General features: G+C 41.9%; 1 non-coding gene across 1 annotated transcript; it reads left to right on the forward strand.

Moving 5' to 3' along the window:
- The first annotated feature begins 23,468 nt into the window (after nucleotides 1-23,468).
- LOC136167969 (U6 spliceosomal RNA) lies at nucleotides 23,469-23,575 on the forward strand. The gene has a single exon (XR_010663139.1). It is a non-coding gene; the product is annotated as a U6 spliceosomal RNA (small nuclear RNA).
- The last annotated feature ends 510 nt before the right edge of the window (nucleotides 23,576-24,085 follow it).

Below are 24,085 nucleotides of genomic sequence, written 5' to 3' on the forward strand. Positions count from 1 at the left end.
TGAATCTGTTACTAATGACTTATGGTAAGCAGAATGATTAATTGCAAAATGAAGATTATTGTGTCTGCATTTAACACATTAATTATAATATTTTATAATATGTTAACCTTGCCCTTTTATTCTAAATTTAAATGCTACATTAATTGTATCTAATTATAATTAAACTAGTTAAAACCTATCTGTTGTTTTCCTTTGTTATTAGTATAATCCTAAAAACACCTGCCCACCATCTACTAAACACTAGGGTTGCAGTGATTAACAGTAACAAATCCTGTGAAATCACTTTTTATCCTTAAGCAGCCTGAACAAATTGGGCCATTAAAATATCTTCACTTAAATGCTACACTGCTCTGGAATGTTTCATAAGGTTGCATAAATTCTGTCACTTGGCATCCCATAATTCACATAATATGACAAATGCAGTGCAGAGTTTAACCACTTAGCATCCATGACTGACCGTGGCCTGGCAAAGCTTAGTGGGCATGTTGTTCATTTAAAAAATGTATAAAATTATGGTTTTTTCTATTTTTTATTTAAATATATCTTTTCTTAATTTTTACAAGGTTGTGTTTGTTTCTGCCACAGAACAACACAAATAAACCGTAATTATACATACACCTCCCTCCCTAGCCTCCCCGCCGGCCTCCATCCCATCCCTCCAGGTCATCACAGCGCACAGACCGGGCTCCCTGCGCCACACTGCACCTCCCCACCAGCTCCCCATCCTCCACCTGAGAGTGTGCTTATGCTGAGGCTACTTCCTCCATCTGACCCCCTCGCTCCCTCCCTCGCTGGGTCCACAAGTCTCTTCTCTACATCTGTGTCTCCATTCCTTCGTGCAAATAGGTTCATCAGTATCATTTTTCTAGATTCCATACACATGCATTAATGTACTGTATTTGTTTTTCTCTGACTTACTTCCCTCTCTATAACAGGCTCTAGGTTTATCCACCTCACCAGAACTGACTCAAATTCATTCTTTTTTATTTCTGAGTAATATTCCACTGTATACATATACCACATCTTCTCTATCCATTCATCCGTCAGACAGCTAGGTTGCTTCCATGTTCTGGCTCAAAATGGGAGACAATAATTGCAAATGAAACAACTGATAAAGGATTAATCTCCAGCATATATAAGCAGCTCATACCACTCAATATTAGGAAAACAAACAGCCCAAACAAAAAATGGGCAGAAGACCTAAACAGACATTTCTCCGAAGAAGGCATATAGATGGTCAATAAACACAGGAAAAGAAGCTCAGCATCCCTAATTATTAGAGAAAAAGCTACAATGAGGTATCCCCTTACACTAGTCAGAATGGCCATCATCAAAAAATCAACAAACAATAAATGCTGGTGAGGATGTGGAGAAAAGGGAACCCACCTACACTGTTGGTGGGAATGCAAACTGATGCAGCAATTATAAAGAACAGTACGGAGATTCCTTAAAAAACTAGGAACACATCTACCATATGACCCAGCAGCCCCACTACTGGGCATATACCCTGAAAAAACCATAAGCAAAAGAAACATACGTACCCCAATGTTCATGGAAATAGTCATTTTAAGATTTTCCTTAAAGAGGATTTTCTTGTTTGGGTTCTCCCAGACTCTTTTTTATAGTCTCTATTGTAATAGTATTCAAATGACATCCTGAAGGAGAACTGACTTTAAGCAACTACTGTGTAAGTTCTATCTTTTGACACTTGGCAGAATGACCAGCTAATTCACACTTTAATTAGAGCTGGCTCTTTTGCTGTAGACCACTTATATGACTAAAAAGGTAATTAACAAAAATGTGGAAACATTAAGAAAAGCACTACTATGCCTCTATCTAGCTTTTGTTTTCAAAGTTTGTTATGATCAGAAACATAACAGACATTTCTGCTCTGTGCTAAGTAGTCCAAGACAGTGCCTAAGAGCAAGATTTCTGGAGTCAGACTAGATTTGAATCTCAAATTCACCACTTTACTTTGTGACCTTGAGCCAGTTACTTAACCTCTCTGCTCTTAATTGTCTTTATCTGGAAACTGAAAATCATAAAAACACCTAGCTTGTGGGGTTTTTCTGAGGATGTAAGTGTAAAGGTTTCAAACAGTATTTGGCCTATGGTAAATATTAATGTTAGCTAATGGCTCAGATCATGAACTCCTTAGTGCCAAATTCAGACTTAAATTGAAGAAAGTAGGGGAAACCACTAGACCATTCAGGTATGGCCTAAATCAAATATCTTACAATTATACAGTGGAAGTGAGAAACAGATTTAAGGGACTAGATCTGATAGACAGAGTGCCTGGTGAACTATGGATGGAGATTCATGACATTGTACAGGAGACAGGAATCAAGACCATCTCCAAGAAAAAGAAATGCAAAAAAGCAAAATGGCTGTCTGAGGAGGCCTTACAAATAGCTGTGAAAAGAAAAGAAGTGAAAAGCAAAGGAGAAAACGAAAGATATTCCCATTTGAATGCAGAGTTCCAAAGAATAGCAAGGAGAGATAAGAAACCCTTCCTCAGCGGTCAATGCAAAGAAATAGAGGAAAGCAATAGAATGGGTAACACTAGAGATCACTTCAAGAAAATTAGAGATACCAAGGGAACATTTCATGCAAAGATGGGCACAATAAAGGACAGAAATGATATGGACCTAACAGAAGCAGAAGATATTAAGAAGAGGTGGCAAGAATACACAGAAGAACTATACAACAAAGATCTTCACAACCCAGATAATCATGATGGTATGATCACTCACACTCACCTAGAGCCAGACATCCTGGAATGTGAAGTCAAGTGGGCCTTAGGAAGCATCACTACGAACAAAGCTAGTACAGGTGATGGAATTCCAGTTGAACTATTTCAAATCCTGAAAGATGATCCTGTGAAAGTGCTGCACTCAATATGTCAGTAAATTTGGAAAATTCAGCAGTGGCCACAGGACTGGAAAAGGTCAGCTTTCATTCCAATCTGAAAGAAAGGCAATGCCAAAGAATGTTCAAACTACCACACAATTGCACTCAACTCATATGCTAGTAAAGTAATGCTCAAAATTCTCCAAGCCAGGCTTCAGCAATGTATGAACCATGAACTCTCAGATGTTCAAACTGGTTTTAGAAAAGGCAGAGGAACCAGAGATCAAATTGCCAACATCTGATGGATCATCGAAAAAGCAAGAGAGTTCCAGAAAAACATCTTTTTCTGCTTTATTGACTATGCCAAAGCCTTTGACTGTGTGGAAAATTCTGAAGGAGATGGGCATACCAGACCACCTGACCTGCCTCTTGAGAAATCTGTGTGCAGGTCAGGAAGCAACAGTTAGAACTGGACATGGAACAACAGACTGGTTCCAAATAGGGAAAGGAGTACATCAAGGCTGCATATTGTCACCCTGCTTATTTAACTTATATTCAGAGTACATCATGAGAAACGCTGGACTGGAAGAAGCAGAACCTGGAATCAAGATTGCCAGGAGAAATATCAATAACCTCAGATATGCAGATGACACCACCCTTACGGCAGAAAGCGAAGAACTAAAGAGCCTCTTGATGAAAGTGAAAGGAGAGTGAAGAAGTTGGCTTAAAGCTCAACATTCAGAAAACTAAGATCATGGCATCCAGTCCTGTCACTTCATGGCAAATAGATGGAGAAGCAGTGCAAACAGTGGCTGACTTTATTTTGGGGGGCTCCAAAATCACTGCAGATGGTGAATGCAGCCATGAAATTAAAAGATGCTTACTCCTTGGAAGGAAAGTTATGACCAACCTAGACAGCATATTGAAAAGCAGAAACACTACTTTGCCAACAAAGGTCCATCTAGTCAAGGCTATGGTTTTTCCAGTAGTCATGGAGGGATGTGAGAGTTGAACTATAAAGACAGCTGAGCGCAGAAGAATTCATGCTTTTGAACTGTGGTGTTGGAGAAGACTCTTGAGAGTCCCTTGGACTGCAAGGAGATCCAACCAGTCCGTCTTAAAGGAGATCAGTCCTGGGTGTTCATTGGAAGGACTAATGTTGAAGATGAAACTCCAATACTTTGGCCACCTGATGTGAAGAGCTGACTCATTTGAAAAGACCCTGATGCTGGGAGGGATTGAAGGCAGGAGGAGAAGGAGACGACAGAGGATGAGATGGCTGGATGGCATCACCAACTCAATGGACATGAGTTTGGGTAAACTCCAGGAGTTGGTGATGAACAGGGAGGCCTGGCGTGCTGTGGTTCATGGGGTCGCAGAGAGTCGGACATGACTGAGCGACTGAGCTAAACTGAACTGAATGATATTTTTTTTTATTTTTCCCTTTATCTGAAGAGCTTATAATTGCAAAAACTTATATTCAGCATGCTTGAGGAAGGTTCTTTTCTACTTGACAGTTATCTCTGTAATGTAATGAGAAGAATTTGTTTGTATTTTAGGAAACCATTACCTCCAAAACATCTGCTGTGCTTCTGTTTTCAGTGGTTTCAGATGAACCAAGATTCTATCAATCGTTTCTACTACGGTATGACATGACAGGATTTTTGCAAAGAATGTACTTTCATTCAGAAGTGACACAGACCTGCTTCCTCTCCTCAAGGAATCCTCATCCTAGTGAAAGTTAAAATGTACTATCAGCAACTGTAATAGGAGTAGAAAGTAACAGATGCCATTTAAAAGGCAGTAAATAAGACTTGCGGGAACCCTGGTCACATACTTCCTCCTTAGGCTGGAAATTTAATCCAACTACACCCTTCAACTTAAATTAAGGATAATTATTGCTAATGGAGTTGTATAGACTATATCATGGGGATAAAACTTTCACACTATAAATTGGTCAGAAAAGCGTAGTTTGTAGTGCAGGGACAAGCCAAAAGTTGCAATAACTTCTAAGAAGAAGTCTCCTCACTCACCATAAATTGACAAAGGAGTTCTGCCCATCTTGGTCCCTTGACATGAGCTCCATCTCATCACATGCTTCCACAGGGATAAAAGGTAGAGGTTATTTTTTAATTTAAAAAAAATTTTAAGAACCTTCCCTCGTGGTCCAGTGGTTAAGAATCAGTCCGCCGATGCAATGCAGGGTACACGGTTCCATCCCTGGTCCGGGAAGATCCCACATGCCTCGGGGCAGCTCAGCCCGTGTACCACGACTCCCGAGTCCGTGCGCTCTGTGGCCTGTGAGCGGCGACCAGAGAAGCTGCCGCCGCGGGAAGCCTGTGCGAGGCAACTAGAGAGGAACTGCCCCTCATTGCAACTAGAGAAAACCTGCCCACGGCAACAAAGACCCGGCACTGCTAATAAAAGCAAATAAATAAAATTACATAATAATAACAACACATTTTAAAGCATGACTAGTCATATGTCTTAACATTTCTGCCTGGAAGAGTCCCCCTCCATTTCTGCACACATTTCATTTATCAAAGTGAGTCACATGGCCAGAGCTTAACAGGGCAGACTGCCCGATCCTCCCCGCAAGGGGCCACTACAAGCCTGTGAACCAAAACATCAACCACACCAAGACTCAAACATCAAACGAAGAAGTAACCCCGTTTACTTTCTAGCACTGATCTCAAGACCCTCTGGAACCTAGTTCCCAGTGATGGGATTGCTGTCCAGGATTTCCCTACAGACCTCTGATGACTTTTATTAATGTTTATTTATTTACTTATTTATTTGGCTGCATTGAGTCTTAGTTGATGGACACAGGAAGTTTAGCTACAGCATGTGGGATCTAGCTCCCTGACCGGGGATCAAACCTCTCGCCCCTGCACCAGGAGTGCAGAGTCTTAGCCACTGGACCAACACGGAAGCCCCGCTATCATTGCTTCCCTAAACACTCTCATCCATCACTGGGCCAGGTCCTTTGCACTTTTCCTCTCCAACTCTCTGCTCCTTCCGAGCACTAAGGGCAACCCTCCAAATCTGGGGCCTGTGATATTTAAAGGGAAGCTTCTAGAATTTAGAAAGGATGTTCTTTTCAACCAAGCCTGGCTTTCAATAACTGCATCGCTATCTTTGCCACCTGATGCAAAGAATTGACTCATTAGAAAAGACCCTGATGCTGCGAAAGATTGAAGGCAGGAAGAGAAGGGGATGACAGAGGATAAGATGGTTGGATGGCATCACTGACTCAATGGACATAAGTTTGAGTAAACTCCGGGAGTTGGTGATGGACAGGGAGGCCTGGTGTGCTGCAGTCCATGGGGTTGCAAAGAGCCGGACACGACTGAGCGACTGAACTGAACTGAAGACAGATTGAGAGCAGGAGAAGGGGATGCCAGAGTACGAGATGGTTGGATAGCATCATCGACTCAATGGACACGAGTTTGAGCAAGCTCCAGGATAGTGAAGGACAGGGAAATCAGGCATGCTGCAGTCCACGGGATCACAAAGAGTCAGACACAATTTAGCAACTGAACAACAACAAAGACAGTATGTGCGAAAAGTTTTGTAATGTATAATAAGCTTTAAAAGTGCAAATCGATGTTAGTATAGAATTACCACTTTTACTGCATCTCTAAAACTGGGACCCTTGCCCTTACTTGGCAATAATAGAACAGAGTAGCCAGACTATGGCCGTTGGTGTCACGAAGACTTGGGTTTAAACCTGGCTCTGTCACTTACCAGCTGGGACCCTGAGAAAGGGTCTTAACCTCCCTCAGGCTCAGTTATCCCATCTGTAAAAGGTAGATAATAAAACCTCTTAATAATACCACAGAGGAGTCTTATAAGGATAAATGTATACACAAAACATTTAATGGATGTATGACATTGTGTGTTTTAGAAAGAGCTAAAGAAAGGGCCCGTTATTACTTTTTATGACTTTAATTTTTACTTTTGTTGATGTCACACTTTGCTTCTCCTGGATCCTTACTCAATAGTCCAAGAAAATACACATTTCTGGGCACCCAACACTCTCTTTTGAGAGTACACTTCATACAAGTATTGTGGAAAGAGGTTTAGTTGACAAACAACAGGGCCTCTCAAAATATTAAGCATCATCTATCTTGGAGAAACAATGAAAGCTAAGAAGCAAGGGTGGTTCTATGAGTCCAGCCCACAAAGGGTCTCCAGCGCCATGATCAACCTTTGCTCAACAAGCATCTGGCAGTTCTCAGCCTTGTTACACCCACTGCCACACCCGTTACGGATGACTTTCATGGGACCACTAAGAGTGAGGGCTTTGGCACAGATGGAATATGCTACACATGGTTTACATTCCCCCTTCTCCAGCTCACATCATCACGTGAAGAAATAGTGAGTCCCGCGTCCTTGTATGACCTCGTTGTACAGATCACTTTGAGTTTGCTCTAATTCCTAGTAAGTGATTCATTTCAAAACTTTTACCAAAACTTTTATGGGAACTTTTATTAATCACTGACTCGATGGACATGAGTTTGAGTAAACTCCGGGAGTTGGTGATGGACAGGGAGGCCTGGCATGCTGCGATTCATGGGGTCGCAGAGAGTCGGACACGACTGAGCGACTAAACTGAACTGAACTGAGCTGATTATTAATCACAAATTGCCTGTGACCCACCTCACAAAGGACTGATCTCAATTGGGAACTGCTGCAGGTGAAGTGCTGCTCCAGGTGAGGGACACTGAAATTGGTTAAAAATATTGATGTTAAGTGTTATTAGTGGAAGCTGCAATAACCTTACTTATCCTATCACCTGTATTCACTTATGTTATAATTTATAGTCCACTTTTAAAAATCTGTTTAACTACCTAAGTTTTTTCTTCAGTGATCCAAAGTATTTAAAAGGACAGCATGTTTCAGAAATAGTTTATTACATTTTTCTTATCTCAAATATTCTTCATGGAGCTGCTCACAGTTATTTTGAATATCATGAATTAACTGCCACCCAGCTTTTATTACACACTTTTCAGTAGGCATGATTTATAAAGTGACTTGTGTCAAAATATGTTCCCACGTTTTCTTTATGTAGTATAATTAAGATTGAAATATTCACTCGCCAGCACATGTATGCCTATGGAGTTCATATTTGTGGCTACTTCTAAAACACTTAGATGAGAAGGAAGTAAAAATGAAAGATACTTAATATAAATGGTTATTCTCAAGACACACCGCCCATATTAAAGCGTCTGTAGATCTGGTGCTCATCTCAATGGGCAACCAACAGATGGAGTGTTCCGTCTGTCATATTAGTTTGGAGTTTCTAAACGTGCCTGGGGGAATTCCATTACTTGCACCAGCTGTACAGGTGACCTTCTTGCCTTCCACTCGCCAGATTCAGGATACAGGAGGCAATTTTAAGCATGATTCTAAAATACAACATATGCAAGTATGACTGTACTTGACATATTTACTCTAGTGCCAAAAAAAAAGCCCTTTTCACTTTAATCCCTGGAATCATGGGTTTTCCATCTTCTGAGTCTTTCTGCAAAAAGCCTTTCTACCCTGGGAAAAATTTTTAAGATTTTTTTAATACCTATGGAAGGGGTTTTTTTCTGGGGCAAAACTTGATGAAGAGTTCTTATCAAACAGAATTAAATAATTAAAAGGTAGAATTTGGGAGACATCTGGAAGGTACTCTTGAACTAGAAATGTCTTCTTTCAGAAGGCCTGAAGGTTCTGCATTAATTATGTGCTGTTTGGGGTTCAGCAGTCTCTGTCTGGGCGCCCTTTTTGTAAAATGCAAAAAGGAGAGCCAGGATTGAAACTCAGTTCCTTGTTGCAACACTCTTGCACTTTTCCCCTACTATATACTGCTTCCATTAGGGGATGGTCACTAACAAGAAAATAAGTGGGGTTTTCCCAAGTGAGAGAAAAAAAATCAGTACATGAAAACACTGAGTCAGAAGAAAGGAAGACACAGGAAACGGTGAAAGGACACGATAAGGGAGCTGGGAGGTGTCAGAAGAATAACGCCAGGGCTTCTCTAGTGGTCCAATGGCTAAGAATCCACCTTCCAATGCAGGGGATGCAGGTTCGATTCCTGATGGGGAAACTAAGGTCCCACATGCTGCAGGATCTGAGCTCCAAGCCACAACTACTGAGCCCTCATGCAGTAAACGAAGATCCTGCATGCCTCAATGAAGACACAGCCAGATAAACAAATATTTAAAAAAACAAAAAGAATGACATCAACTGCAGTTTTGCCTCGAGTGGGCCTTCACTTGAGCTTGCCTTCTAAGAACCCTATCTACAATGTCACCTGGTAGAAACCCACACCTTCAAGACCTCCTGTCTGAAATTTCAGTTCAGTGCTCTCTGCTTCTTTAACATGTATTACAATATGTCAGATCAGGTTAAATTAGAAATGGAACATCCAGCTATTTTTTCTGCTGCCTTATTGAGTGGGTTATAAAATAACCTTCCAAAATATCGCAGTAGTGATGAGCACCCGTAAAAGCAGTTTGTTTACCATTTCCCACGAAAAGGAAAAGGGCTTCTTGGATAAATTACTCATTCCAAGAAGACCTTTCGGACACAAGCTTCAACGATGAATGAATGTGCGTCACAGGTAAATGGGTCCCCACTGGCTTAAAGGAAATCAGAAAAAATGGTAACTATAATGGGTTGAAACCACCGGTGCTAGGAAGCACTGAAAAAGTGGAAATGCTGTGGAGAAACGAGGAGGAGGAAAGGCATTGGTTAAAAGAAACCTTGTGAACATACAATCAAATGCACTGCTTTATCCTCACTTAGCCCTTGTTTCAAACAAACCAACAGCAAGAAGACATGAGGACAGCTTGGATATGGACTGGACATCCAATGATGTTAAAGAACTGCTAATTCTATTGAGTGTGATCATACCTCAGAGGTTATATTTTAAAAATAAAATAAACTTACCAGAAATGCAAATGAAAGTATTTACAGCTGAAATGACCCAAGTTCAGGAATTTGCTCTAAAATGCTTTAGCCAAAAAAAAAAAAAAAAAGTCGTGGTAAAGGAAACAGATGAGGCAAAATTCACCACCTCTCTATTTGTTGAATCTGGCCAGTAGGTCTATGAGTTTCACTTTACTAATCCTTTACTTTTTTATTTAAAATACATATTTATACTTTTATTTAAATTGTCTTTAAATTAAGTAATTATTTAAAATGTGTTAAATTGTAGCTAAAGATTTAAATTTTTACATGGGGCTTTTTATCCATTGTATTACTATACCTGTGTCTACATAGCACCAGAAAAGGGAACGGAGAAGAACCTGGTGGTTGCCGGCTTGCACGATGAGTACTGCTGACCCTTGCTTCCTGGCACTCCCGCCCCTGCCCAGCCCCCTTCCGCTGTTTCAGGGCTGGTCTGGGTCACCAACAGAACCAGTGGGATGATGCTGTGTGACTGCTAACGCTAGATAATAAAAGATGTGTCTGCTTCTGCTTTGCTCTTCGGGTCACTCACTCTGAGCGTCCTGAGGACTCTCAAGTGGCTTTATGGAGAGGTCTCTGCAGCATGGAACTGAGGCATCCAGCCAACAGCCTACCCCAGTTTGCCAACTGTATGAATGAGCCGTCTTGGAAAAAGATCTTCCAGTCCCAATCGAGCCTTGGATGACTGCAGAATGACCAACATTCTGACCACAGCCTCAGGAGAAACCCCGAGCACAAACAGCCCAGCCCAACCGTCCTATGTAAGTCAGGGTTCAGTCAGAGAAGCAGAATCAGTAGGCGATATATGGACTTAAGGCATCGGCTTATGAAATTGTGGGGGCTGGCTTAGCAAGTCTGAAGTCCATCGGGAAGGCAGGCAATCAGGAAGAAACGGTCACAAGCAGACGGAAGCCCCAGGCACACAGACCAAAGCTGTTCGTCTACAGGCAGGAAGAGAAGATCAAAAGCAAATGGCAAGTAAGTGAGCAAAGGTGGAACTCCATGGATGCAGGCAGGGACGTCACCTACAGATGGAAGCGTCTCGCTCACGTTCGTGTGGGCACACTCTCTCTCTTTTTCCTCCTAGCCCTCTCTCACCTAACCCTCTTTTAAAAGGCCTTCCAACTGTTTGACTCATGCCCACAAACGAAAGGATAATCTCCCCTCCAACTGAATAAGTCAGACCCACCCAAAATAATCTCCCTAACTTAAAGACAACTGATTAAAGACTTTAATTACATCTGCAAAATCCCTCCCCAGCAGCATCCAGATTTATTCTATTAAATAAATGGGAGGAGGTGTATGCATGCTACAAAATGATTACGCTTCTTCTCTATCCTCCAGCTCTCAAAAGACAGCATCTCCAGGTGCCCACCCTATCTGGAAACATACTAGAAAGGGAATTCTGAAGGACACAGTTTGGCCCAGCAAAGTCAACACACCCCAAACTCCTAACTCACTGAGACTGAGAAATATAATAAATGTTCGTCATTGTTTTAAGACTTGGGTTTTGAGGTAAAGTGTTACCCAGCTGTTGAGAACTAATACTGGTTTAGTGGAACAAGTTATTTGTAATCAAGTATAACAAGTGAAATGTCTAAGGCCAGCTGAATTTTACTAGATTTGTATTTACTGAATCCACATAATATTTGTGAGTGGATGATGTGGGGGGACTATATGGGTCGGGTGGGTTTAGAGACAGTCTTCATCAGAATCAGACCAGCAAAGTCACAAAGTACAGGAGGACATCTTGATTATCTCTAAAACACTTCACGAATCCTGAAAACTTGCTGGAGAATGAAGTAAAAAGACTTAGGAACCTACATTAACACAGGTTCTTTGACCCTCATCTCTGAAATGACCCTAAAGCCTCAGGGTGGTATTAAAGGGCAGGTTCCATGGTCACACACACGTGGGTTCCTGCCTCAACTCCATCCCTTACCGGTGGCCACTTTACCTACCTGCCTGCTATGGACTGAATCATGTTGAGGCCCTCAACAAATCATGTTGAGGCCCTAATCCCTCATACCTTAGAATGTGACTGTACTTGGCCTTGACAGAGGTAACTAAGCTTAAAAGAGGCCATCAGGATGGGCCCTAACGCAGCATCACAAGTGTCCTTGTAAAGAGAGAAACACCAGGGCACATTCACACGGAGGAAAGAGAGGGTGGCCATTGAAAAGCCAAGGAGAGAGGCCTCAGGAGAAACCAAACTTGCAGACCCCTTGATCTTGGTCTTCTGTAAGAATTAATTCCTGTTGCTTAAGCCACGCTGTCTGTGGTCTTTGTTAAGGCAGCCCTAGCAAACTAATACTGTATTCTTCCTGAGCCCCAAATTCTGCATCTACAAAATGTACTTATAGCTCTAGGGTTTAGGCCCGCCTTTAGCTGTCAGAGTCCTTGAGGGTTTAAAGACAGACAAAAATGTTTGGTCAAGAAGAACCTTAGGTTTTATTGAAAGAATAAAGACCAGTGTTGGGAGTCAGACCATGTCTCAGAAGTTTTATAAGCCAGAATGTTACATTTTCCCAGTCTTCTCAGAGAAAACACCTTTTCTCAACCACTCATATAATAAAATGGGAAGGAAAAGAGGTTCCTGGGGCTGTCTTGTCCAGTGGAGTCATTTTCTTTGACAGCCCATGATTTAAGAGAACCAATTTACATTCACTGTTGTTCTCTGAAGAAGGCAGTTACCTGTATTTTCCATGTTAGTGAGTCTGGTTCCTATCAGGGAAATGGGAGAAGAGGGAAGAGGTTTTTGTTAAGAAACAAGAAGGATTTCCCAAAGAAATTACCTGGAGCAACAGAAAGATAAAATGAACAGGCATTCCACCAATACTAGGCTGTCCAAAGCCACGTAAAGCTATTCTGCTCTGACGTCCTTAGAGGAAATGGAGAAAGAGGAAAAGAAAATTTTCTATCTATCACATTCACTTCCAGGTCTAGCTTCATATTAAAATTGCTTGTGGGACTTCCCTGGCAGCGCAGTGGAAAAGAATGTGCCTGCCAATGCAGGGGACGCAGGTTCAATCCCTGGTCCAGGAAGAGTCCACAACTAGGCCCAGGCTCCAGAGCCAGAGCCCCTGCTCTCCCAGCAAGGGAAGCTGCACCATGAGAAGCCCGCACACCGCAGCGAAGAGCAGCCCCTGCTCGTGGCAACTGGAGAGAGGCCAGGCAAAACAACAGAGACCCAGCGCCGCCAAAAGTAAGTGAGTAAACACGTTAAATTTCTTGTGATTAATAACTTTACTGTTGCTTAATATCCACCGCAGAGATTATTATGAAGATGAACACAGTAACACATAAAGCACCAAAACTAAAGCAATGCTAAGTCAAGGCTCAGGTCTTTCTTCTTCTTAGGACAACAAAGTCAATTCCTTGTTTAAGTTTTTACATCCTCCCACCTTCTCTTGTGTGTCCCACACACACACACACACACACACGCAGCCTGGTGTTTCTGAAGACTGAAAACAACGAGGCCCCACCAAGAGATTCTCCGAGGTGAGGAATTTCCACGCGCTGCGTCACTTCCCCAGGAAGGAGCCCCCCGAAGTTGCCTTCCTCCTGGAATGCCTAAGTGACCCCGTCTTAGGCTGTGATCACTGACTTCTTCGATTCTGCTCTGTGGGAATTCTTCCCTCCTCTCAGCCCTGACTTGAGCAATGCCGCAAAATGAGTCCTGCATGCCGCGCGTCCAAGCCGACAATCCTTCGATTAATACCTCACCGGGTCACCTCCAAATGCCTCTTCAGGAACGCAGAAGCCTTTAAGCGCTTTAACATTTGTTCTTTCCAGAGACCTGCTTGACAGACTTTTACAAGCACAGTTTAAATTAGGCAGGATCTTAGAGTCAATATTTTTTTCTCCTTTGCAGATAGGATTCTTCTTTTCCTCCTGGCAAGGGAAAGGTTTGGGAACAATACATATTTGTTTGATCTAGGAGCCAGAAGGGACTCTGAAATGTGTTTATGTCACCTTTCTATAAAAGCATTTAAACAAGGTGCTCAGTACACAAAGAGATGCCTCCAGAAACGGAAGAGGGATGGATCTCAGCGTATTTAATGTTAGAATTTGGCCAACGGCTCTAAAGGTCGATTTCCAAATCTCTGCCCAAGAATCGTTTGTTTCTCTCTGTGCACAAATCCCACGGAGCCAGTGGACCAGAGAAGGTAGAAGGATAACTGGGCAGCGGCGCAACTCATTTCTCAGTTGGCAACATTTTAAAGCCTTTAAAATCCTCAACAGCAACTGGCCTTTCCATTCCTCTTTTCTCCTTCTGGCTGACGTCTGCGCAGACTTTGCTGCCTCTGTCCTGATGGGCCTAAAACCTCCACCCACGGCTTATAACCAGGAACAACACCCAGCGCAAACCATCTGAACATAAAAAAAACCAGCCACCCAATAGCACGGGGTGTATTCTGGTAGCCAAGTTTCTGCCTAATGGGAAAAATCTATTTTCAGCTTGTACTGCAATAGGGAGATTATTTATCTTGTGAAAGATGGTGAAATGAAACAGTCCTTCCATTTGGTAAGCAAGCAACCCTACAAGATCTGAGCACTAGGAAAAGACAGAACCCAGAGCTACACAAACAGTAGGAATTCCCAAGTTTAAAAGATTAAGAGTAGGCCTTTTGCAGAACAGCTTTTGAGGGAGTAAATCCCCTTAGTAATACTGAAATGCAAACTTTGGCTTTTGAAACTGATTTGCAGCTCAGGCTGCACGTTAGAATCACTTGGGGAGATTTTAAATCTACGTGCCTGGGACCCATCCCCAGAGATTTTTTTTTTTCTTTTTAATCTCCACCAGGGATTCTGATACACAGCCAGAACTGAGAACACCCAGCCAAGTTTGAGAATCACTGACTTAGAATATGGAGAAAGTTTCCAGAGCCTGGGTGGAGATCAGAACCCTGGTTGCGGGCTCCCAGAGCAGATCAGCCTGACAGGTATGTAGAAAGAGAGAGTAGATAAGTGGTCGCCAGGTGCTGAAGAGTGGGGGAAATATGGAGAGGTTGGCAAAAGGGTGGCAAGCTGCGGTTATAAGATGAACAAAGTCTGGGAATCTAATGTATAACATGGTGACTACAGCTGATAACACTGTGTTGTATAATGAACATAATTGTGATTTTCTAGGAGAGTAGAAAGTAAATGTTCTCACCAAAAAATAATAATCTGTGAAGTGATATGTGAATAAGCTCAATGGGAGAAATCATTTTATGACATGTACATATATCAGATCTCACTTTGTATACTTTAAATACCTTGTGATTTTGTCAATTATACCTGAGTAGAGCTGAGGGAGGGGAGAAATATGGCATACAGCTACAATGGAATATTATTCAGCTTTCAAAAAGAAGGAAACCCCACCATTTATAACAACATGGATAAGTCTTGAGGGCATTATGCTAAGTGAAATAAGTTAAGTAAAGACAAATACTGTATGATCTCCCTTACATGTGAAATCTAGGGGGAAAAAAGAACTTAGAGAAAGAGAGTAGGTTGAGAGCAGACTGGGGAATTGATAGATTAAAAGTCATAAAAAGACAGAACCAATGCAAATACATAGACCTGATTTGAACGAAGCAAATGTTTAAAAAAAATTTACAAGGCAATCAAGGAAATCTGAATACTGCTAGATATTTGATGATATTAGGACACGTATGTTACATTTCTAGGTCAGCAATCTTCTCAATAAAGGGCCAGATAGTGTTTTAGGCTGTATGGGCCCACAGTCTGTTGCCACTCCTCAACTCTGCCATTGCGGCCTGAAAGTAGGCAACAAAACAACACATAATGAATGGCTGCGGCTGCATTCTTTACAAACATAGACAACTGCATGGATTTTGTCCCATTCTGTTTTACAGACGCATTCACAAGAGCTTCTGGATGGAAGAATGTGATTGAAGAGGAGGGGAATGTGAGTGAGTGATATAAACGAAACAAGGCTAGGCGTGTGCTGATCGCAAGCTGAGGATGGGTAGGTATACCGGTGATTCTCAGAGTGTGGGCCCAGACCAGCAGCATCACCTGCAAGTTCGTTAGAAACGCAAATTTCAGGCCCCACCTGAGACTTACTGAGTCAGGAACTGGGGGTGGATCCCAGCAACCTGGTTTAACAAGCCCTCCAGCTGATTCTAACGCACACTAACCGCTGTTCAGTCCCAGCCACATTTCTGTCAGCAGCATCGAGAAGGGCTGCTGGGAGTGGCTCAGGTGCCCGCTCAGAGCCCGCTGCAGACGGCTGCCTCCCTGGCCTCTTGGGCCCTTGCTCTCCCCACCGTGGACACCTAAGGCATGCCCAGGAAAGACCACAACTTCAGATCGGAGGAGGTGAGTGGAGATGCAATACTAAAGGCAAGGATGCAGTATCAGACCAAAACTGTGCCTCTGGGAGTAGTCAGGGAAGCAGCGTCCTTGGAAAACTGGGGGGAAAGTAGGACAGGACACCCTGATAAGCAGGATTCAAGTGAAAGTTGAAGGTGCAGAAAGCTTGGTTGAGACCTTCTGGTCGGAAGGTCACAGGCGCCATCACACCGAACCTATACTAGCAACTGATCGCAACCTCTCTTGAGATGCTTCTTAGATTAATTACTTAACTCACAACACACAACTAGCACACACACACACTTTATGTTTGGTCCTGGGCTTTTTAAAAAAGCATTATTATTAAAATAGGAGCTAACCCACCAAAAGTTGTGGAAGAAACCGCCAGTCAATGCAGGAGATGCAAGAGACATGAGTTCAATCCCAGAGTCGGGAAGATAGCCTGGAAAAGAAAATGGCAAACCCACTCCCACGTTCTTGCCTGGAAAATTCCATGGACAGAGGAGCCTGGCGGTTTACAGTCCATGGAGTCACAAAGTCAGACACAACTGAGCACACACATACACAACAAGTTTATTTTATATATATTATCATCTGAACATCTTTATCAATTTTTCAGGGAAAAAAATCAATTCTTTGATCTGAAAACACCTCTATTATCAAGAATGTATTATTTTGCAATATATACAAATATCAAATCTTTACATTGTACCCCTGAAACTAATATAATGTTATCTGTCAATTATTCCTCAGTTAAAAAAAAAAAGGAACATTTTTTCCTAATACTTGGTTTTTTATAAGTATCAGATTTTATTTTCCAGATTTTGTGACATTTCAATGATGATTCACATTATTTATTATGATGATGTCTTGAGTTAATTTGAGTTGAAAAATGTACCAACTTTCTTAACCTCATCACCAGCAGATTTTTTAAACTTCTCATTAAGCCAGCGAATAGTTTGCTATTGTTTTGGAAATGAGGTATGTGGAGCATGTCTCCATTCTTTAAAATTTATTCTAGCTGTTATAGAGCAAAGATGCTGTCTGTGTGGCAAGACAGTCTGTAACATGCCATTTTGTTGGCATAAATTCACTGCAGACTCCAGTTCCTCTACAACTAAGCTCTCCTATAATTGCGTCTAAGTCTATCAATCACGTGTTCTAAAACTACTGGTAGTGACAAGAACTCTAGAGGAGGCATCCAAAATATAATATGTTGTATCTAATATAACTTGAGCAGAGATTACATCACGCCTACTTCCTGATCTCATGTGCCTAAATGCCTCTAGTCTATCAGGATTGAAATACACTATCAAAAGTTGTCATTTTATGTTCAATATTCAGTATCTTTAAAAACATATTTTCTACAGAACGAGTGATCTGGGCATATTATTTTCCGTCTATATAATAAGATACAGATTCTCCTCTAATGATAAAGTGAATTATTTCATCAGTTAAGATGATCTGGTTGCAAGAAATAGAAACTGCCTGGGGAACTTAAACAGAAAAAGACTGTATGGGAAGAAGAGAGGGTAACTCACCAAATGGAACAAAATGTGGAATAAACAGACTCAGAATGGGCATGAACTACCACAACCTCAGAGAAAACAGGAGCTAGCCAGACCTGATGAATGGTCACTTTGAGATATGCCGCAGAGGTGAATAGTGTTGGCCATTTGGGGTCTTTATATCACTCTTTTCAAGAATGTGAATGCCTCCAGCCATCTGGCTTATGTCAGGAGTCATCATGTCACTAATCAGTAGTCCATCAAAGCTAAGCTGGGGTGCTGTTAGGGAGGGAAATAGCAGATGGGGGCAAAAATGGCAAACGTCCCCTGAAGTCACGAATTTTATTTATTTTTCTTTTTGTTTACCTGAAGCATAGTTGAGTTTCAATGTTTTGTTAATTTCTGCTGTACAAAGTGATTCGGTTATACACATATGTACATTCTTAATATTACCTTCCATTATGATTTATCGCAGGACAGTGAATCTAGTTCTCTGCGCTATACATTAGGACCTTGGTGTTTACCCACTCTACATTAAGATAGCTCATTCTGCTAACCCCAGCCTCCCACTCTCTCCTTCCGTCTTCCTTCTTCGCCTCGACAACCACTCTGTCTGTGAGTGTTTCTGTCTCACAGATAGGTTCATTTGTGTCGTATTCTAGATTCCACACGCAAGTGATATCATACGGTGTTTGTCTTTCTCTTTCTGACTCCCTTCGCTTAGTATGAGAGTCTCCAGTTGAATCCATGTTGCTGCAGATGACATTCCAATAAGTCCCCTACATACAGATCTTCACGTTGTGAACTTTCAAAGATGCACACATGGGTTCCATCAATGTCAGGTGTGAGTAAAATTGCAACTCGCCCTCCATCGCCTGTTGCTGATGGTCCTTCAGCTCCACCATCTCCCCCTCCTCTCCCTCCTCTAGACACTAACCCTTCTGCCCCTGTATGCCAGCTCTTGTACTGTACCGCTGTGCTTTTCAAGGCACTCTACTGTAAGACTAAAATGTTTTCTTTATTTTGTGTGCTTGTGTTTTATATATTATTTGTGTGAAAAGAATTATAAACCTATTGTGCTGGGCTAAGTCACTTCAGTTGTGGCCTGCTCTCTGTGACCCTATGAGCCAGGCTCCCCTGTCCATGGGATTCTCCACGCAAGAGTACTGGGGTGGATTGCATTCCCTCTCCAAGGGATCTTCCAGACCCAGGGATTGAACCCGCCTATCTTACATCTAACCTGCATTTGGCACGCAGTTTCTTTACCACTCAATTCAGTCGCTCAGTCATGTCCAACTCTTTGCGGCCCCATGGACTGCACCATGCCAGGCCTCCCTGTCCATCACCAACTCCCAGAGTCCACCCAAACCCATGTCCATCGAGTCAATGATGCCATCCAGCCATCTCATCCTCTGTCGTCCCCTTCTCCTCCTGCCCTCAATCTTTCCCAGCATCAGGGTCTTTTCCAATGAGTCAGCTCTTTGCATCAGGTGGCCAAAATATTGGAGTTTCAGCTTCAACATCAGTCTTTCCAATGAACACCCGGGACTGATCTCCCTTAGGATGGACTGATTGGATCGCCTCACAGTCCAAGGGACTCTCAAGAGTCTTCTCCAACACCACAGTTTAAAAGCATCAATTCTTCGGCACTCAGCTTTTTTTATATTCCAACTCTCACATCCATACATGACCACTGGAAAAACCATAGCCTTGACTAGACAGACCTTTGTTGACAAATTAATGTCTCTGCTTTTTAATATGGTATCTAGGTTGGTCATAAATTTCCTTCCAAGCAGTATGTGTTTTAATTTCATGGCTGCAGTCACCATCTGCAGTGATTTTAGAGCCCAGAAAAATAAAGTCAGCCACTGTTTCCCCATCTATCTGCCATGAAGTGATGGGACCAGATGCCATGATCTTAGTTTTTTGAATGTTGAGCTTTAAGTCAACTTTTTCACTCTCCTCTTTCACTTTCATCAAGAGGCTCTTTAGTTCCTCTTCATTTTCTGCCATAATGGTGGTGTCTTCTGCATATCTGAGGTTATTGATGTTTCTCCCAGCAATCTTGATTCCAGCTTGTGCTTCTTCCAGCCCAGTGTTTCTCATGATGTACTCTGCATATAAGTTAAATAAGCAGGGTGACAATATACAGCCTTGATGTAGTCCTTTCCCTATTTGGAACCAGTCTGTTGTTCCATGTCCAGTTCTAACTGTTGCTTCCTGACCTGCACACAGATTTCTCAAGAGGCAGGTCAGGTGGTCTGGTATGCCCATCTCTTTCAGAATTTTCCACAGTTTATTGTGATCCACAAACTCAAAGGCTTTGGCATAGTCAATAAAGCAGAAATAGATGTTTTTCTGGAACTCTTGCTTTTTCAGTGATCCAGCGGATGTTGGCAATTTGATCTCTAGTTCCTCTGCCTTTTCTAAAACCAGCTTGAACATCTGGAAGTTCACGGTTCACATACTGCTAAAGCCTGGCTTGAAGAATTTTGAGCATTACTTTACTAGCGTGTGAGATGAGTGCAATTGTAGCCCCATGAGAAAGCAGTATTATATAGCAAATTGTGTTAGCTGGCTACCTAAGCTAACTTTGTTGGACTTACAAACATGCTCTTGGAATGGAACTCGTTCTTTTTTTTTTTTTTTTTTTTTTTTTTTTTTTTTTTTTTTTTTTTCTGGTGATTTTAATAAATGTTTTTTTTTTTTTTTTTTTTTTTTAATATTATTTTATTAGTTGGAGGCCAATCACTTTACAACATTTCAGTGGGTTTTGTCATACATTGACATGAATCAGCCATATAGTTACATGTATTCCCCATCCCGATCCCCCCTCCCACCTCCCTCCCCACCCGACTCCTCAGGGTCCTCCCAGTGCACCAGGCCCGAGCACCTGACTCATGTATCCCACCTGGGCTGGTGGTCCGTTTCACCATAGATAATATACATGCTGTTCTTTCAAAACATCCCACCCTCACGTTCTCCCCCAGAGTTCAAAAGTCTGTTCTGTATTTCTGTGTCTCTTTTTCTGTTTTGCATATAGGGTTATCGCCACCATCTATCTAAATTCCGTATATATGTGTTAGTATACTGTAATGTTCTTTATCTTTCTGACTTACTTCACTCTGTATAATGGGCTCCAGTTTCATCCATCTCATTAGAACTGATTCAAATGAATTCTTTTTAACGGCTGAGTAATATTCCATGGTGTATATGTACCACAGCTTCCTTATCCATTCATCGTTCTTATATAGGAGACTTTCTGTGTTTCATTCTTCTTTGTGGCTGAATAGTATTTCATTTCACATATGTACCACATCTTCTTTATCCACTCACCTGTCGATGGACGTTTAGATTGTTTCCGTGTCTTGGTCATTGTGAATAGTGCTCTATGAACATGAGGATGCATTATCTTTTTTTTTTTCACATGTGTTTTTTACAATTAAAGTTTTATCTGGATATATGCCCAGGAGTGGAATTGCTGGGCTAGATGGTAATTCTATTTTTAGTTTTCTGAGGAAACTCCATAATGTTTTTCATAACAGCTGTTATCAAGTTATTTTCCAACCAGCAGTGTAGGAGAGTTCCCTTTTCTCCACACCCACTCCAGTATTTATTTGTAGAGTTTTTAATGACGGTCATTCTGACTGGTGTGAGGTGGTACCTCATTGTAGTTTTGATTTGCATTTCTCTAATAAATAGTAGCATTGACATCTTTTCACGCGCCTATTGACCATTTGTATTTCTTCTTTGGAGAAATGTCTATTTACATTTTCTGCCCATTTTTCAATTGGATTATTTGTTGTTGAGCTGTTTGAATTGTTTCTATATTTTGGAAATTAAGCCATTGTCCATTATATCATTTGCAAATGTTCTCTTTCATTCTGTAGATTGTTCTCATTGTGTTTATGGTTTCCTTCGCTGTGCAAAAGCTTGGTAAGTTTGATTAGGTCCCATTTGTTTATTTTTGTTTTTATTTCTCTTGCCTTGGAGCCTGACCTAAGGAAACATTGGTATGATTTGTCAGAGAATGTTTTACCTCTGATCACTTCCGGGAGTTTTATGGTGTCCTGTCTTGTGTCCTGTCTTATATTTAAGTCCTGAAGCCATTTTGAGTTCATTTTTGTGTATGGTGGGGGGGGTGTATTCTAACTTCATCGATTTACATGCCGCTGTCCAGCTTTTCCCACACCATTTGCTAGGAAGAGACTGTCTTGTACATTCTTGCCTCCTTTGTCGAAGACTAATTGATTGTAGATGTATGAGTTTATTTCTGGGCTCTCTTCTGTTCCACTGATCCATATGTCTGCTTTTGTGCCAGTACCTTGCAGTTTTGTGAAATCATTAATTTTAAAATATAACTTAAAAGAAAGTCAATCACAGTAGTTGCTCATTCAATAAAAAGAGGCTGTCCATAATACTAAGTCTGTCATCTCTTTAATCCTGGTTATATAATTGAACACACACACACACACACACACAAATATCTATAAAAATTACAGATAAAGTGTGTTAAGTTTCTATTATATTTGACCTAATTATATAAGGAATTCCCCCATTCATTTATCCACAAATATTTAGGCACAATTCTAGGTATTGAGGATACAGGACTAAACAAATATTTTAATCCCAGCATCACTGTTGTGAGAAAGACAGAAGCAATAAACAAAATAAATACGTAAATTTTGTAGCATCTTAGAAGTTGACGTGTGAGGAATAAATAAGGAAAGGTTGACAGGGGATGGGAGTGCCAGGCTGAGTTAAGTTTAAAGAGCGTTATCGGGAAAGGCCCCACTGGGACTTCCCGAGAGTCTAGTAGTTAAGATCCCACCTCCTATGCAGGGGCACAGCTTCTGTCCCTGGGCAGGAAACTAAGGTTCCACACGCCTCAGAGTGTAGCCAAAAGATTTTTTTCCTTTAAGGAAAGGCGTGGACTTCCCTTAGATAAGAATCCACCTGCCAATGAAGGGGACATGGGTTTGATCCCTGGTCCAGGAAGATCCCACATGCTGCAGAGCGACCAAGCCCAATGGGCTGAAACTACTGATTCGTAAACCTAGGGTCTGTGCAACAAGAGAGGCCACCAAAGTGAAAAGCCTGCATACCGCAGCTGGAGAGAAGCCCCCAGTTGCCGCAACTAGAGAAAGACCACGTCCAACAAGATTCAGAACAACCATAAATACATATTTTTAAAAAGAAAGGCTTCACTGAGGGGACATTGGAGAGAAGTCTGGCAGGGAGCGATGAATTAAGTGAGCAGGTATCTGGAGGAAAGTACCCCCGGAAGGAGCAGCAGGTCTAAGACCCTGAGGCAGGTAACACCGGGGGCGTTCAAGGACCACAAAGAAACCAGCGTAGCTGGAGCCACTGGAGTGAGCCCTACGAGAGGGCTTGGAGGCGAGGTCAGATGAAGAGTGAGATCAGGCTGACAGGCCTTGTAGGCCACTGTGAAGACTTTGGCTTTTTCTCTAAGTGAGGCGGGAAAATCATGCTGCAGAGGATCAATGTTCCCACCTAAGAATTCATCTTCCCTCAAATCATTTTTCCATTTCAAAATATATCCAATAACAAAACATTCTTCCCCGCCCCCCGCCCCGCAGTTCTCAAAGCCCATCTACGCACGTCCTGCAGAACTAAAAATCTCTGCAGCGTCCAGGCATTTTCTCACCCCTCGAGCTCTGCTAGTCAGCTGTATCAGTCCATGTCCAACGGGGAGACAGAAACCACACAGTGATTTTAAGAAGGAAAGTTGAAAGGTAAGAGAAGATTAGAGTCATGGGGCATAACCAGTAAGGAGTGAAGAAAACTCAAAAGCATATAGGAGTGCTCGCTTCGGCAGCACATATACTAAAATTGGAACGATACAGAGAAGATTAGCATGGCCCCTGCGCAAGGATGACACGCAAATTCGTGAAGCGTTCCGTATTTTTTTACAAGCAATAAATGCTGGAGAGGGTGTGGAGAAAAGGGAACCCTCTTACACTGTTGGTGGGAATGCAAACTAGTACAGCCACTATGGAGAACAGCATGGAGATTCCTTAAAAAACTGGAAATAGAACTGCCATGTGACCCAGCAATCCCACTTCTGGGCATACACACTGAGGAAACCAGATCTGAAAGAGACACGTGCACCCCAGTGTTCATCGCAGCACTGTTTATAATAGCCAGGACATGGAAGCAGCCTAGATGCCAATCAGCAGATGAATGGATAAGGAAGCTGTGGTACATATACACCATGGAATATTACTCAGCCGTTAAAAAGAATTCATTTGAATCAGTTCTAATGAGATGGATTAAACTGGAGCCCATTGTACAGAGTGAAGTAAGCCAGAAAGATAAAGACCATTACAGCATACTAACACATATATATGGAATTTAGAAAGATGGTAACGATAACCCTATATGCAAAACAGAAAAAGAGACACAGAAGTACAGAACAG

Source organism: Muntiacus reevesi, chromosome 4 (assembly GCF_963930625.1).
Source record: "Muntiacus reevesi chromosome 4, mMunRee1.1, whole genome shotgun sequence".
In the NCBI taxonomy this organism is placed as follows: domain Eukaryota; kingdom Metazoa; phylum Chordata; class Mammalia; order Artiodactyla; family Cervidae; genus Muntiacus; species Muntiacus reevesi.